Source organism: Haliotis asinina, chromosome 4, assembly GCF_037392515.1.
Source record: "Haliotis asinina isolate JCU_RB_2024 chromosome 4, JCU_Hal_asi_v2, whole genome shotgun sequence".
Classification (NCBI taxonomy): Eukaryota; Metazoa; Mollusca; class Gastropoda; order Lepetellida; family Haliotidae; genus Haliotis; species Haliotis asinina.
This window is the reverse complement of record NC_090283.1, coordinates 12,295,909-12,312,050: the sequence shown is the minus strand read 5'-3', so window position 1 is coordinate 12,312,050 and position 16,142 is coordinate 12,295,909. Positions and strand designations below refer to the sequence as shown.

The 16,142-nt window shown below is 42.5% G+C and overlaps 1 long non-coding RNA gene across 1 annotated transcript in view; it reads right to left on the bottom strand.

Moving 5' to 3' along the window:
* Window positions 1-765: 765 nt before the first annotated feature.
* The window catches only part of LOC137281291 (uncharacterized), a 28,955-nt gene continuing 13,578 nt past the window's right edge, over window positions 766-16,142 (bottom strand). Inside the window, exon 3 of the long non-coding RNA XR_010956722.1 lies at window positions 766-837. This is a non-coding gene — a long non-coding RNA (uncharacterized lncRNA). The remainder of the gene's footprint in view (window positions 838-16,142) is intronic.

Genomic DNA, 16,142 nt, shown 5'->3' with positions numbered 1-16,142 from the left:
TCACAAATAACAGATCTGAAAACTAAAAATATGCATCGTCAAACCACGTTATTGCGTTAATGAAGGTCTAAGTCTGTGTAATGACCAAGAAAGTTTGACATGACTATCAAAGACACATGTTTTGGGGTTTTGTTAGGTTTCTAGTGCCTTTGTTGATGTATATTTAAAAGAATCAATGCCTACGAATCCAAAACAGTTCAACGAATCGCTGTAGGGGATAGGAGTCTGAATTGTGGCCATCTAACTCCTTCTTATCAAATTTCACCGCTCTTTAGAACTGTCTTCACTATGTTATGTTGGTTAGTATTCCAATTTGCTTCATAATCCATAAATAATTCTGTTTAATTATTGTTAAAACACCACTTTGAAAAAGCATTTTGTGATTGATTCGTTACCTGAAATACAGTTCATATTTAGAAATGCACACAGGTACTAAACTGAATCTTTGTGTTCAACTGTTTGACCAGCCATCAGACGTATCTGTTGAAGTCGTAATATAAGCTCTCGATGATCCTGTCATTATGATTTTAATCGACTTTGAGCTATGTAGTTTCTTCATAAAATATAGTCACATGCGGCAGTTATCTGCTTACTTGTCAAATACATATCCCACAAACCCACTAAGACAGGAATTTCTGAGGTCGTCACGTCTGATAACTATACCTAATTTGAGAAAGCCTGTTACTATCATTGGGCTCCAGGAAGACTACTTCATACCGACAACAGACAGACGAATAGTCAGTCAGGCAGGTTAACTTCAGCTGACTATTGTTTGCTCAGATTAAATTACTAGTGGAGGCAGTTGTAGATTGACGGTTCCTCTTCAGCACGCCGTGTCTGTTGAAAACAAAACACATCGATGTATAGTTATAAGAAACAGGAACTCAATTCAAGTGAATCTAGGAGTCAGCATTAGTTCGTCGCAATATATCCAATTGTATCGCAAGGTTACATTAAACCGACCCTCAAAGCACTGGTCAGGATGCACTTCACACTGCCCTGATATATATGATATAGTTCTTACTGCTATTGCAAAATTTACAACGCAATAGTTCCATTAAAAACAGCAAGATTCTATTGGAATCCGGGGTAACTGCCCTTCTCATAACTACCCTTTACGGTCTCATGATCTCCAGCGTTGGATATGATATCTCCAGCGTAGGACTAAGAAAGTAATATCTCCTACGTAGGACTTCATATTTCCTACGTAGAACTTACTACCTCCTACGTAGGAGTTATTAAGTCCTACATATTGCATACCACCTCCCCTGTAGTACTTAATATCCCATACGTAGATGAGTGTTGTACATTAATATACAGCAGTTTGAAATGGTCGAAGTCCCCGCACATGTCAATACCTACTAGCTATTACTAAGTATACATCAAATGTGTTATTAGAAAAATGGAAGAAGAGTGGTTAAGTTTCAAAATACGGAATCACGGAACATTAGTCGTGTGTACACACACACACACACACGTATACGCAAATATATTGTGTTAATTTTGTCAAACAACATAGCAGCTTAGACCACCAGATGAAATATAGATGTTATTTGACAACATTAACAAAATATTCTATTTATTATATTTTCATCATTGTTTTTAAATGATCGAGACATCAAGTAAGTCTGCATTTTGTTACGCAACCTAACTACAGTCTAGTCCTTGAGAAATGTTGCACCCACACCAATTAGTTCGCTGACAAACATTATGATAGAATAATTAATGCTATGTTTCTCCTTTTTGTAGTCATACTTTGTGAAAAACAAAGTCACATAAACAGTAAATGTATAACTTTAATAAAACATACACGTCAGTATTTCTCTGGAGATGCAATCAGTGCGCGTATTAATATACAGAAAGTTGCAGTGCCGCCATTGTTTGATTGAACACGAAGCGAGGAATCAGTCCGAGAAAAGCATCAAAATAACAACGTTGAAGTAACGAACAGTGAACGTAGCATATGGAATTCAGGCAATTTTCCACCTAGGTATGTTCATCATGTTTGTTGAAACATGTCACTTTTGTCTGATGTCATATTGTCCTCACTGGATGCAACGGCCTCCAGCCCAACACGCACTGTCGACTGCGAGAGGGATACTGCAACAGCTGATTGTGTAGCCGATGGCCGGAGCATATCTGCACTGATGATAATGTTGCCATAAATGTTATTTCCAGAGAATATACTGGAAAAGGTTGGCAAGTGGTGTCGTGACCGCGTTTCGGAGGAAAACGTAGCGAGGACAGGCGGCGTTTGGAGCCCTGGCTGTTTTTGACAGATACCGGACTGGACGGGTGGGACGATCACGTCACTCCTGTCAGCTGATATGGCAGTTGCACAAGTAGCAGTTTAAGATTTCTTGGACAGGAGATGAGATATAGATTTTTACTGATCAGGATTTAACTTTGAGTAGTTGTTTATTGAGTTGAGTGAGTGAGTGAGTGAGTGAGTTAAACTTTAACGTCACATCGGCAATATCTCAGACATTTCGTGACGAGAACATCTAATATCAAAATTAATTATATGTCTGCTATAAAACCTGTCAACGAAGGACAGTAAAACAACTAGAATATCACAAATGGAATTAAAACTAGCATGGAAAGTTAAAAACAACATCACCATTAGGACAATACACTATAAAATCAGGCTATAGATCGCCAACAACTGAAGGTAGATCACCAAACTAGGGACCATGGGGACTTACAGTACCTTTGCTACCTGCATGGACCCTAGTTGGATTTACATCATCCCTTCTGCTGCTGGCGAGTGTACAATATGCTAGCCAAAATTAAAACAACAAGAATACTAGGATTAAAAACCTGGTAGATTTAAATTTACATGGAATGTTTGTGGACTTACGTACCCTCTCAGGAGGACAATAATTTTACAATACTTCAACCCCCTTTGAGGGTACAGCCACTAACAATTCTAGTTCCTAACCTAAACTACCAATCATTAAAATACATTTATATACAGAACATATTACTCAAAATTCAACCAAGAAATCAATTTCCTTTAAAAAACCAATAATTAAATGAGCGCTGACTGTGTTAAAAAGATCCTTAACAGTTTTTACAGAAAAATACTTATCCCTTATGATGGAGAATTCAACACAGTCAAGCAGGATATGCTTGACCGTGACTCTCTCATCACAAGGGATACAAAACGGAGGATCCTCAACTTTTAAAAGATATGTATGAGTGTATCTTGTATGGCCAATACGACATCGTCGCAAAATGACCTCTTCAAATCTGGAATGACAACCCAAGTGGGTATAACCAATGTAGGGTTTTATCTCATGTAATTTATTGATACCAACCTGGGTGTCCCACTTCTTTTGCATCAGATCACGGATATAAGATCTAATGGTGGGTTTGTAATCACTGTAAGGAATAAGAAGTGGTGTCACAGATTTGTTGAGTGCTGCTTTAGCAGCAAGGTCAGCCAATGTGTTATCCCTTATGATGGAGAATTCAACACAGTCAAGCAGGATATGCTTGACCGTGACTCTCTCATCACAAGGGATACAAAACGGAGGATCCTCACCTTTTAAAAGGTATGCATGAGTGTATCTTGTATGGCCAATACGACATCGTCGCAAAATGACTTCTTCAAATCTGGACTGACAACCCAAGTATGTATAACCAATGTAGGGTTTTATTTCATGTAGTTTATTTATACCTACTTGGGTGTCCCACTTCTTCTGCATCAGATCACGAGTGTAAGCTCTAATGCTAGCTTTGTAGTCAGAATAAGGAAAACGAAGTGGTGTCACAGATTTGTTGAGTGCTGCCTTAGCAGAAAGATCGGCCATTGCGTTACCGGAAATGCCAACGTGGCTGGGTAACCAACAGAAGACGATGTCGTACTGGCCAGTATCAAGATCATTATATAATTCAATAATTTCTATGAAAAGTGGATGTTTACAAGAAAGATTTTTAATCGCCTGAAGGCAAGAAAGAGAGTCGGAATAGATTATATATTGTTTATGTTTATGGCGTCTTTGAATATATTTAAGAGCTGTTAATATGGCGTCAGCCTCAGCGGTAAAAATAGAACTGTTGTCTGGTAATCTAGAAGATATTGTTCTGGATCCAGTAACAGTGGCACAAGCTACTGCGCCACCGTCCTTGGACCCATCTGTAAATAAGGATTTACAACTGCTATATTTATGTTTCAATTCATTATATTCTTGTTTATACTGTAATTCATTAGTTTCTGATTTTTTAAATGTGGTCAGTGTTAGGTCCACTTGGGGCCTAACCAACTGCCAAGGAGAAGAAGAAAGAAGACGGGAAGGAGCTATATTTTCCAGCTCAATGCCGGCAGCAGCAAGAAATGGTTTAATTCTTAAACCAAGAGGCGGTACAAGCGAAGATTTCATATTGTATAAGTCCTCACACAGAGGACTGAAAACACAGTTATATGCAGGGTTTGACTCACTGGAATATAATTTTGTTACATACTGTAAAGCTAATTTGATACGTCGCTGCTCAAGAGATGGCTCATCGGCCTCAACGTACAGGCTGTCAACAGGTGAAGTTCGAAAGGAGTCAAGGCAAAGTCTTAGACCTTGATGGTGAACAGAATCTAAAAGTTTCAGGTTGCTTTTACAGGCTCCACCATAGACAATGGAGCCATAATCAAGTTTTGACCGGATCAGTGATCGATAAAGTTGCAGGAGGGTAGCTTGGTCCCCTCCCCATTTAGAATTTGAAACGACTTTCAACAAGTCAAGTGCCTTCATGCATTTAGTTTTGAGGGATTTGATATGTGGTAGAAACGTTAAATGTGAGTCAAAAATTAATCCCAAGAACTTGGCCTCCTTTACAACTTTGATGGGAGTGCCATCTAGAGATAGTTCTGGGTCCTTATGTGGCTTATATGTTCTGCAAAAATGTATACAATTAGTTTTGGACTTCGAAAATTTGAAGCCGTTTTCAAGACACCATTTATTTATTTTGTTTAAACACAACTGCAGTTGCCGTTCAATAGTATGCATATTTTTACCTCGGCAAGAAATATTAAAATCATCCACGAAAAGCGATCCATCAATTGAATCGTTTAAAACTTTTGAGAAACTGTTGATCATGATGCTAAAAAGAGTGACAGATAAAATACTGCCTTGTGGAACACCCTGATCCTGATTGTAATGATCAGACAGGGTAGAACCCACACGGACCTGGAATTGTCTGTCATTTAAAAAGTTGGCAATAAATTGAGACAAACGACCCCGCAAGCCGAAGTCATTTAAGTCTCTTAAAATACCATGTTTCCAGGTTGTGTCATATGCTTTTTCAAGATCAAAAAAGATAGACACAGCATGTTGTTTATTAATTAGTGCATTTTTAACAAATGATTCCAGTCGCACTAAGTGATCGACAGTACTTCTGTTTTTACGGAAACCACACTGTATATCTGTGATAAGATTTTTTGTTTCCAAGTACCAAACAAGTCGATTATTTATCATGCGTTCCATGGTCTTGCAAACACAGCTAGTTAGTGAAATAGGTCGATAATTGGACGGATCCGTATGATCACGTCCAGGTTTAGGTATTGGTACTACTATGGCGTCACGCCACGACGGAGGAAAATTACCCGATGTCCAAATATCATCAAAAATATTGAGAAGACTTTCTAGGCAGGATTCTGGTAAGTGCTTCAGGAGTTGATAATGTATGTTATCAGCTCCAGTAGCAGTGTCATGAGCTTGATCAAGAGCAGTATGGAGTTCATGAATAGAAAACGTTTCATTATAATCTTCCCCATTATCAGAATTGAAATTAATAGTTTTCTTTTCTTGTTGTTTTTGATATTGTTGGACTTTTGGTACATAATTTGAAGAGGAAGAGTGTTTAGCAAGGGTTTCACCTAGTTTATTAGCAATATCTGATTTATCAGTAAGCAATTGATCTCCATGTTTAAGATGATGGACAGTAGATTTAGTACCTTTACCTTTGATTTTCTGGACCATGTTCCATACCTTGGACATGGGTGTCCGAGAATTTATTTTGGACACATAATTTTGCCAAGATTGGCGTTTGTTTTGTTTAAGAGTACGTCGTGCTTTAGCATTTAAAATTTTAAATTTATTTAAATTATGCACCACAGGATGGCGACGGAAATAATGTTCTGCTTTTTTCCTTGCCTTCCTAGCTTGTTTGCACTCATCGTTGAACCATGGTTTTCTTATGTGTGGAACTACAGAGGAATTTGGTATACACGCATAGGCTATGGAATTCAATTCATCACAAAAAGATTTAATAGCATCAGGAACGTCAATAAAACGTTCGGGTTTAAGTTTTTCAGCACACAGTGTTTCATATAAAGCCCAGTTAGCCTTTTTAAAATTCCGCCTTGATGATGGAGGAACATCAGATGGAGTTACAGCTTTTAATATAGTAGGAAAATGGTCACTTCCACACAGGTCATTGTGGACTGACCATTCGAATTCATTTAATAGTTCGGAATTTGTCAATGACAAATCGAGAGCAGAATAAGTCCCTGTCCCAGGGTGTAAATATGTGTTGGCACCATCATTATAAATACATAAGTCATTGTCAGAACAAAAGTCCTCCAACAATTTACCTCTAGTGTTTGTATTTACACTACCCCAGAATGGGTTGTGCCCATTTAAATCTCCCATTATAATACAGGGCTTCGGGAGCTGCTCATATAGAGCTTGAAGATCGGTTTTGGCAAAAGCCGAAGATGGTGAAATATAAAGAGAGCATAGCGTAAACGCTACATGTAAAGTAATTCTCACTGCAACAGCCTGCATATTAGTATTAAGTGAAACAGGGCTTTGAATAACGTTTTGTTTGACTAGAATGGATGATCCGCCAGTGGAGGTGAAAAACAATGATATGCATTAAAATGACGAAGGTCAAATGTATCTGTTTGTTTTAAATATGTCTCTTGGAGACATAACGCTGAAGGTGTGAAATCTTGGACTAATAGCTGTAATTCATGTAAATTTGTAATCAATCCTCTGCAGTTCCACTGTACAATATTATTGGAATAAACTATCTTTTGGGGGGATTTATTGGGGATCTACCCCGCACTCTTTTGGAGGGCGACAAGCTATGTGCCCTAGAATGGACGTTTTCAGAAACGTCCATGTCTTCAAGAGACCCATATTTATTGTACAATTGAATTTTATTTTGTGACCCCTTAGGAGCTCTGCTACTGTGTTGTTTTAAAGCATCAGGCTTTGACTTCGGTTTACTTTTCACCGTTTGTTGACTATCAGATGTTGATTGAGACCTTGAATGTGACTGAGATGATGATGATTTGTGATCAGAAGACGACTTTGAGCTACTAGGGCGTGGTTCCTCAGTCTGTGATGATATAGCAGGGTACAAAAGCTGTGGAGAATCGCAATTTACCCAAGTCAAGGTAGTTTGGCAGCCTGTGGATGATTTTGTTATTTTAGAGCGTGACTCCAATGTTGTTTTCGCTACTGCAGCATAACTTTCTGGAAGATCAGATCTTTTTACTATATATTTGGCCTCAGAAAAAGAGATATTTTGAGTGAATTTGATTCTATTTATTTCCATTTGTTCTTTCCAAACAGGACATTGTTTAGAAAATGAGGAATGGTCGCCTGAGCAGTTGGTGCATTTTTTAAAATCACTGGTACAATCTTCTGTTGTGTGTGTCTTCTCACCACAGTGGGCACACACAACGGACAATGTACAAGTATTTACACCATGGCCGTACTTCTGACATTTAAAACACCTGAGCGGGTGCGGAATGTACACGTCAACCTTGATGTTGCAGTAACCAGCCTTCAATGATTTTGGAGCAGTCGGATATGAAAAGGAGAACAGATAAGTTCTGTCATGTCAGAAAACAACCAATCACGGTCTCTGATGATTCCTGTGCTCGTGTTTAACGTCTTGTGAGCAGATACAGTAACAGGAATTCCAACAAGCGATTCTATGCTCATCAAATTGACTCACTGCTGCCGTTTCCCACACTCAACCTGCAGTGCACCTGAACGTAACCGTTTAATGTTCTTAACTTCCCCGGCAATACCTTGAATACCTTTGGCAACTGCGAACGGGTTCAATTTTAGAGGCGTTTTATCAGCAGATTCGATCACAAGAAAGCGTGGCCAAAACTCAATTGATCTGGACGGTCGAAGGTCATCATCAACATCATTTTCAAGAGGACGTTTGGGTTTTTTTGTGGGGATTTCATAAGCCATATTTAGGGTTGAGATTTCATCATCCAAACTCCCCACCCACCGCGGAGTATCACAAGGACAATGCTAAAAACAAGCGGATCTCCAGCTTGCAGCACCAAGGATACACGGATGATATACTCCAGCAGAAAAATTAGAAGATTAATAGTTCCACCAGATTGGCCTATGAGCCACCGCCTTCTGGCATAGGACTCTAGGCAAATTTCAGAACAACATATGTCAAAATCAAAAATGTTTTAGATAATATAACCAAGTCCAAAGTTATAACAATTCTAAATGATATGTGTGCATTGAAAAATATAACAATACTCCATGCACAGGTCTTGGCATGACCAGCCGATTGGTCGAACTGGGCCCATTCGACCACCCGTCTAGGCGAAGTCATGGCCAAAGTGGTGTATTGAGCAACAGGAGCACGATTGCATGCAGTAGTATAGGGAATGATAGTTCTGGCTCACTTTCACAAAAAGTCTCTACAACGCCTTATTTACTAAATAAGACGTTGGTGGGCCCCTTAGCTCTTGCTACTATTACCCCTACTACAAAAAAGTTGGCGGTAATTACTGTGCCTTGGTAGGAGGTAACACTGTGCCGTACGGTACGATCAATAATTCTTCTCTTACAAAACCCCTACCCGGCCCATCCCTCAAGTAGTACAAGTTAGGTTCGTCGGCTTTCATATCCACTTTATCTATGTTGTAAGTTTTGACTGACCATATAGGATCGGTGGCCCGCTTACGGCTATCACCCTCGTGTTCCCCCGCTGGTATAGATACCTCACTAGGGCCCTATCTGGTATCTGTTTCTCCTTCCCACGCAATGGAGCGGCCGACTCTGCAACTATTGATTTTAGTTTGATAGCGTCTTACCGGTGAGACGGGTGACTTCATGGTTGATTGCAGACACCACCTTGGGTAACCTCATGACCCATTCAGTCGATCGTTTTCCAGGGGTGGTCATCTCCCTAGCATACTGATAGCCGAACAAGCGCTCAGCCAAAGTCCTATTAAATCTCTCAACTATGGCTTGGCTGCGATGGGCTCCGGCCATGCCACGCCTGACCTTTGTATCGTGTTTGGCTAGCAGTTGTGACACGGCACCCATGAACTCCCGTCCGCGGTCAACTTGCAGCTCTGTTGGCCACGTCAGTGGGCTGCGTTTGTATATGCGTTCAAATCCTCTGGCTACCTGGGCCGAATCTTTCGTGGTCAAGGGTTCGGCTTCCTTGTAACGACTGGCTACATCCACTACGGTTAAGGCATACTTGTACCTCTTATCGTGGGGTAGGAACAGTAGGTCTGCCTGGTGAATGCTATTAGGTATGTTAATACCGAACCTCCTTCTAGGCACGTAGCGTGGTGCCGGTAAATAGATCTGCCACAGGGCTTGTTTTTCAAGCCACGCTTTAGCTTCCTCCGGGGGTACTCGCGCTAGTTTAGCTAGCTTATCTACTGCGTTAGCTCCTTTCCAGTACCCACGCGGGCTGTAGTAAATAGCCTCAAATTTTTTCATGTCCATACGCGTATGTGTTTATCCCATCAATAGCTATCCAACGTTTCGTGTCCATAGGCGACAGGGACGTCTTGTTTATAGTCAGTCCGTATATCTTATGCCCATCACTTCTAAGTGTGTTCATTTTATGTCTAAACGTACGGGTCTTGAACAGGGCTTCCTTGAATCTGGCGTGTTTGATGTGTTGTTTCACCACATACTTCTTAACCCCCTTAGCCTTCCGGATCTCACTATTGTCGGCTTTCAGTATGGAGTACATCTTAGGTCTCAAACCTATGTACTCGGCTATGGGCGTGCCAGCACACTCGTCCTTCATCTTACCTAGGACCTTTTTATTTACCGTGCTGTGTAGGGTATGGGTCTTAGGGTAGTCGCTGGTGTCGTATAAATCGAGGTGTTTTTTCATGTCCTCGTACACGTCCTCGGTTCGAATCTCCATCAGCAGGGAATCCGTGTCAGTGTACAGCACTTCACACCTGTCGCCGTACTGTTTCTTGAGCTCGTTGTAGTAAAAGTCGTACATCAGGTGTTTGGATAAATCGAGGATGCTCATCCCCACGTAAACAGGCCGGTTGAATTTTATGTGGCTTTTCTTCATGTGTAGGGCAACCAGGTTGTCTGTAAATATTTTATTACGGTTGAATGCCGGACTGGCTATCAATTTCCTGAGCTTGTCTTCCTCACTAGATCTAACCAGCTTCACGGTCACGCGTTTCCTCAGGTTCTCCATAGTCTTACCAAACACCGAGTTATTCATGAGCTTGTAGAGATTTTTCTCAAAATCACTGGTGGCTTTTTTTCGTAGGTCTGTGTTCATTCTGATGTAGGGCTCCATCCATGGGCTCTGGTCGAACATGAGCACCCTGTGTATTTTGGTCAGCCTCATACCCAACGACAGGTACAGCTGTAGGTTGCGATAGTGAACGATGTACTTGGTCTTATTCATTAAGTTAGGCACGAGTTTTTCAACGTCTGCCACACGCCCACCTGACAAGTTATGTTGGTACTCAGACATCCAGTCTGGGTTAACCCTCATACGTTCGGGTGCAAGGGGATAGCTGTTGTGCGATGTGTGTAATTCCTTGGGATACTCTAAGTCAACTTCGAGGATATACCCTTTGTTCGAATCTGGTGCAACCTCCATAACATCAACGTGGGGTACCCATTCGAATCCCCCTGTAGGTAGATACTGGCTCATGGCCCAGCCGTACAGGTTGTTTGCATCGAGGTAGAGAATGTGATTGGTTGGTTTGTTAGGATCGTAACCTACGTTAGTCGCGTGCGAGTAATCATCTCGTGAGACGGACGCCTCATTCAGCTTGCTATAAAAGCAGTCAATAGGGGGTAGTCTGGTCTCGGTGAACTTGGCCCAACTATCCATGTACTCATAGGGGTACACACCCTTCCTCATAAGCAGGGGTCTAGTCTCGGCGTCTGTGTATCGATCGGTGATAGGGAAGGTATTGTTGGCCTTGACCAGACTGTCGAGTGACGACAGGAGGAACTGAAACGAGTCAATGAACCTAAGTCCGTTTAAGCTGAAGGAGATGTATCTCTCCATGTTGTTGGGGATGCACGTTATATTACCATCGATTTTCGCGATGGCCTGCATGATCAAGTGTGAGTCGTACCCTCTCAAGTTGTGAAAGACAACGGGGATGTTTATTGTCTTAGGGTTGATTTTAAGCTTGAGGTTGCACGCGTTGTGAGCGGCGCCTATATACTTACCAGTTATGTGACAGTGATCTCTCACCGAATCACCGTTAAGTGGTGATTCACACACGTGACAGTTAGTGCTACTAGCGTGGGCTAGCCTGTCGACTCGGGTCATACGCATGGGAGCGATTCTATACAATGCATTCCTAATAATTTTTTCTTCCTCCTGCAAACACTTTAGAAACCTTTCAGCCGCGTCAGGGCCCCTATACACTACCGGAGCTTTCGTTTCCCCGTCACAACGGACGACAATGTATCCAAACGAACAGGCTTTATGCTCTTGTGTCTTGTGGGTGAAGCTACCACTGGGAGCCTCGCCGGCGGCAGCACTGGGGTGTGTGGGGGATTCCCCCACAACTAAGGCTTCGAAGTCGGCGTATATAATATAAGGTACAGACATTTGGTTCTTGTGGTTACTGAATTTTAGGATATTTTCACCTTCCTTAGGCATGTCGACTCGTATGGCCGTCTGCCCCACACCTTGACAATCATCCCGGTGGGATTCTAATAAATCAGCTCGACTGAAACCGTGTAGGCATCGTACACAAAAGTGTTTTTCCCCAACGTGTTTCGACTGGTCGTGCAACAACCGGCTGAGATGTTTTATCCACGTGTAGTGATACTTTTCACCTCGCTGGATCATGAATATATTGATAACTTGGCGATCCTTCACCGGGCTGACCCTGTGTACTATTGTTGTGTTACCTTCGTGCCCAAAGACATTTATAGCCAGATTATTCTGTTTTTCTACTTTAGTGATCTGGGATATTGGGGTGGGTTCATCTATACCATCCCAATTAAGCCCATCGTCTTGGGGATAGCTAGAAAGCCTATCTGAATTCTTGCCAGCTGGAAATAAGGCTGACCTGATAGCTAACCTCAGGCAATCGTTTCCTCTATTCTTAACGTTTACTATGGCATGTTTGTTCCTATAGTAGGGAGGCAAGGCTAGGTATGACCCGCCTCTGAACGGCACGTAGTTAGCTATGTCTAGATAGACATTATCGATTTTATCTACAGCCCACCCGGACCCTAAGTGTGTGTAGCGTTCTAGGTATTCTCGTATCTGCTGAAAACTGTTATCGATTGATGCGTCAATGGTCTCTGCATGTGTGACGACCTCTTGTTTACCTCGGAAGTAAGGCTGAACATACTCATCCTGCTTATCGAGCGACATTTTCACTGTGATCTGAAACTTGATACTTCCTAGGTTATTTAGTTCCTGGTTGATCTTATCAGCTATCAGAGGCTTGATATCTGTAATGTCTATGTTTCTATCAACGCGCATGCGCCAACCTCTCAAATAGTTGCCTACGGCGTGCTCAGTGCGCACGAACTGTAGGTCAATAGCTCTATTCTGTCGTAATAATTCTACAAGCTGTGGTTTTCTCATACGAGAATACCCACCTAAACCCAAATCGTGTGCCTCGGCTTTCAGTTGTTTTACAGTGGGAACGGGGGCATGTGATAACAATGCGGTTAACCAGGCTCTCCCCAGGTTTGAATAACCCGTGTATCCAAGCTGTTTTGCTTGAGCTTTTAATTATTTTACCGTAGGAGGGGCTTCTAAACCTAGTAATCTCAACAATGCTGACTTCCGCATTCGAGAATACCCGATCACACCTCTCTGTTTTGCGACCCATTTGAGCTCGCTTACAGTAGACATCGTGTTTACACCTAAGAGAACCAATGTCTAATTGGTTCACAGTAAGGGGAGGTAACCCTTAAGTGGCTATCTTGAGCAGTCGCCTACGTTCTTTTATGTAGCCTTTTTTATTCTCGTAGATGAGTTGATGTCTGACTACGTTCGCTCCGTGAGCTTTACATAGACAGTAATGCCCTTTAACCCCGATACCACACACAGAACACGTGTAGTTAGGACTTCCCATATGGAAACAACAGAACCCCTGATTCCTGCATTTCCTACCACAGGCCTCGGTCTTCCCCATAAGTATGTATTCGCATCGGTATGGAGCGGGTCTCATGTTTACTTATATAGGTATTTTAATTTAATTGCTTCGCAACCAACGCAGTAGCTGCTATACCCAACACTATGAAGCCCAGTTCACGATTCATTTGTCCCTTGGATGGTGTGTAGTACTGAGCGAGTGTGGGTTTATTGAGCGGTTCCAATTGTTTACCAGTTAGTAGGTAGTATTCTTTCATTGCTTCATCGACATCGTAGAATGTTTTAATGGCATGGTTTTCACGCTTGAGTTGTTCGTTAATAAAATCGATCCTCTGGAGGCGTTTTTTAACATACTCGTCCTGTGCCCTTTGTAATTTCTCAGTAGCGAGATCGTGTCGCTTCCTTTCTTCCTGTATTTCAGCCGCGTGATCATCTCGTAGTTTAGAGAAGAGGAAATTACTCCCGGAAAATGCCAGGGCATTCACTAACGCCCCACCGACCATCATAGCTATCGTGGCCATCCCTATATTTATTTCATTATATTATCAGGTATTATTCCTTGTTTTACTAGGATGTCTTTTGTGGCCATCGCCATACCAAGGTTCATTATGAGCATACCCATATCCTGCAGGTTGAAATCTAGCTTGATAGTTGGTTGTTTAAGCACCATTTTAGTCAACCGAGCGTACCCTACGGCTAGACTGGCTACCACTGTGGCGTGGTATGCGTCGTTGACGAACGTTTTCCCCTCAGACATTATGTATATGATATAAAATATTAAAATTATAACATGATATGCGGGTCAATAGTGGGGCCTGCCGGCGGCGTGGGGGTACCCCCAGAGTTTCCCTCAGTTCCCTCACGTGTATATAACCATGTTATAACCACGGCAGCAGTTACACCTACAGCCAACAACAGTCGGGTTGGGTTGGTTACTTTATGTTGGTTACACCACCGTTTTTTACCGGCAGCTACTCTCTTAGGATTCTTCTGTCTGGTTACTGTTGAAGTGGTCTCCACCGTCACTGGTTCCTGTGAAGGGGTCACTGTTGGGGGTACCTCCACTGGGGTTTCCTGTGCAGCATCCATCTATACTATTATTATTATTTTTTCTCTCAAATTGACAATGTTTTGCTGTGATAATCGCCGCCGTCACTGGAGCCAACAACATGCCATATTTGTGGTACAGCCCGCAGCTGATAGAGCTCACGGCGTGTTCGATAAAAGGGTCTTTATCTAGGTCCTCCCACAGGTAAAGTCGGCGCTCTGGTGGAATGGGAAGGAAATGTGACACAATACCGGTGTATATCTGGGTCATAGCCGATCCTATTGTCTTTGTCATTTCTGCTCCGAGCCGGGACTCGTATCTAGCGTACAGCTTATCGATTTCTTCGGCTGACATTTTGTGAATTTTATCCGGAGTGTAGTCTCCAAAGTAATGTTTGGCTTTGCCACCAACAGCCAACGCCACCAGTTTCTCTCGCTTGGGGGAATCCCCCACAGTGGGGCCTGCCGGCGGCGTTGGGGAGACCCCCAACTGTTCGAGCAATTCCTCACACTCCATCTTATAATATAACAAGTAAGATTTAGTTTTAACTATATAATACCCGATGCAGACAAAACACAGAGAAATGAAGGTTAAGTTGCACACGACAAATACTTCAAATATTATAGCTTTGCTTAGCTTTGCTTAGCTTTGCTTAGCTTTGCTTAGCTTTGCTTAGCATACTATATATGCTACTGGTTGGTCGGTTTTTAGAACGAGCTTAGCGTGTTTAGTTTCAGCGAGCTGTTTCTTCACCCGTTCCCGTTCTAATTTACTCATCACATCGTTCTCTCTCAAACACTCCTCGAACGAATCCCTATCCTTGCAGTGAAATAAGGCCACCCATCGCGTCTGCTCCCTGAGGTCTTTCAACACCGAGTTGAACTTCTGCGTTAGCACCCAGACGCTGTGATTTGCATGCCGGCCGGAGAAGGCCAGGTACGATAGCATGTCTCTCTTTTTTGTTATCTCACGTCGTCCAGTATGAACAGCGTCGGTTCCCCTTTAAATTTCTCGTGAAGAGCTTTCAACCAGTCCTGCAGGCGTGTTCCAGGGTCGATTTTGTGTACGTCCGGGTCCGTCATCACCCAAGGTCGCGCGTACGTTTTATTCATGCTCAGAGTAGGGCACATGATAACGATGTTATCGAAAACATCCTTGTAATAACCCTCTAACATATCCAACACGAAAACGGTCTTCCCACAGCCAGTCTGCCCGCATATGATAGCGCAGTGTGGGTCAGTGGGTAACCCCAGGGGGTACCCCCATCAGTAGATGGCTTGCACGAATCTCCCATTGTCTATATTAAGTTGCGCGTCCATAATTACGTACAGATATAATTTCAACTTACCAGCGGTTTGAGCCTTCTTAGTAATCTGGATGGTTATCCCTTCGCTGCCGTTATCTATACGGCGCCCGCTACCGTGCAGTTTATCATCATCCGTGGATCGCATGTCCAACCATAGGGCGTACTTGGTGGTCAGGTATTCACCGATCTGCACGGAGCTTAGGTCCAGGTCCTTTGTTATGTAATCCCCCACTGGTAGCTTTTTTATCTCATCCCACTGCTGGTGTGGTCTCATACCATGACTGAACAGCTGGTTGGGCACGCCCTCGATGGTCACTTCCACCTTTTCAATCTCGGGGTTGAAAAACTTCTCGCTGTCCCTCTGGAATGGCTCGTAATCCTCCACGGGGACGACCAGGATACCTTTCATCGATCGCGCCGGCACGTTCAGGTTGATATTCC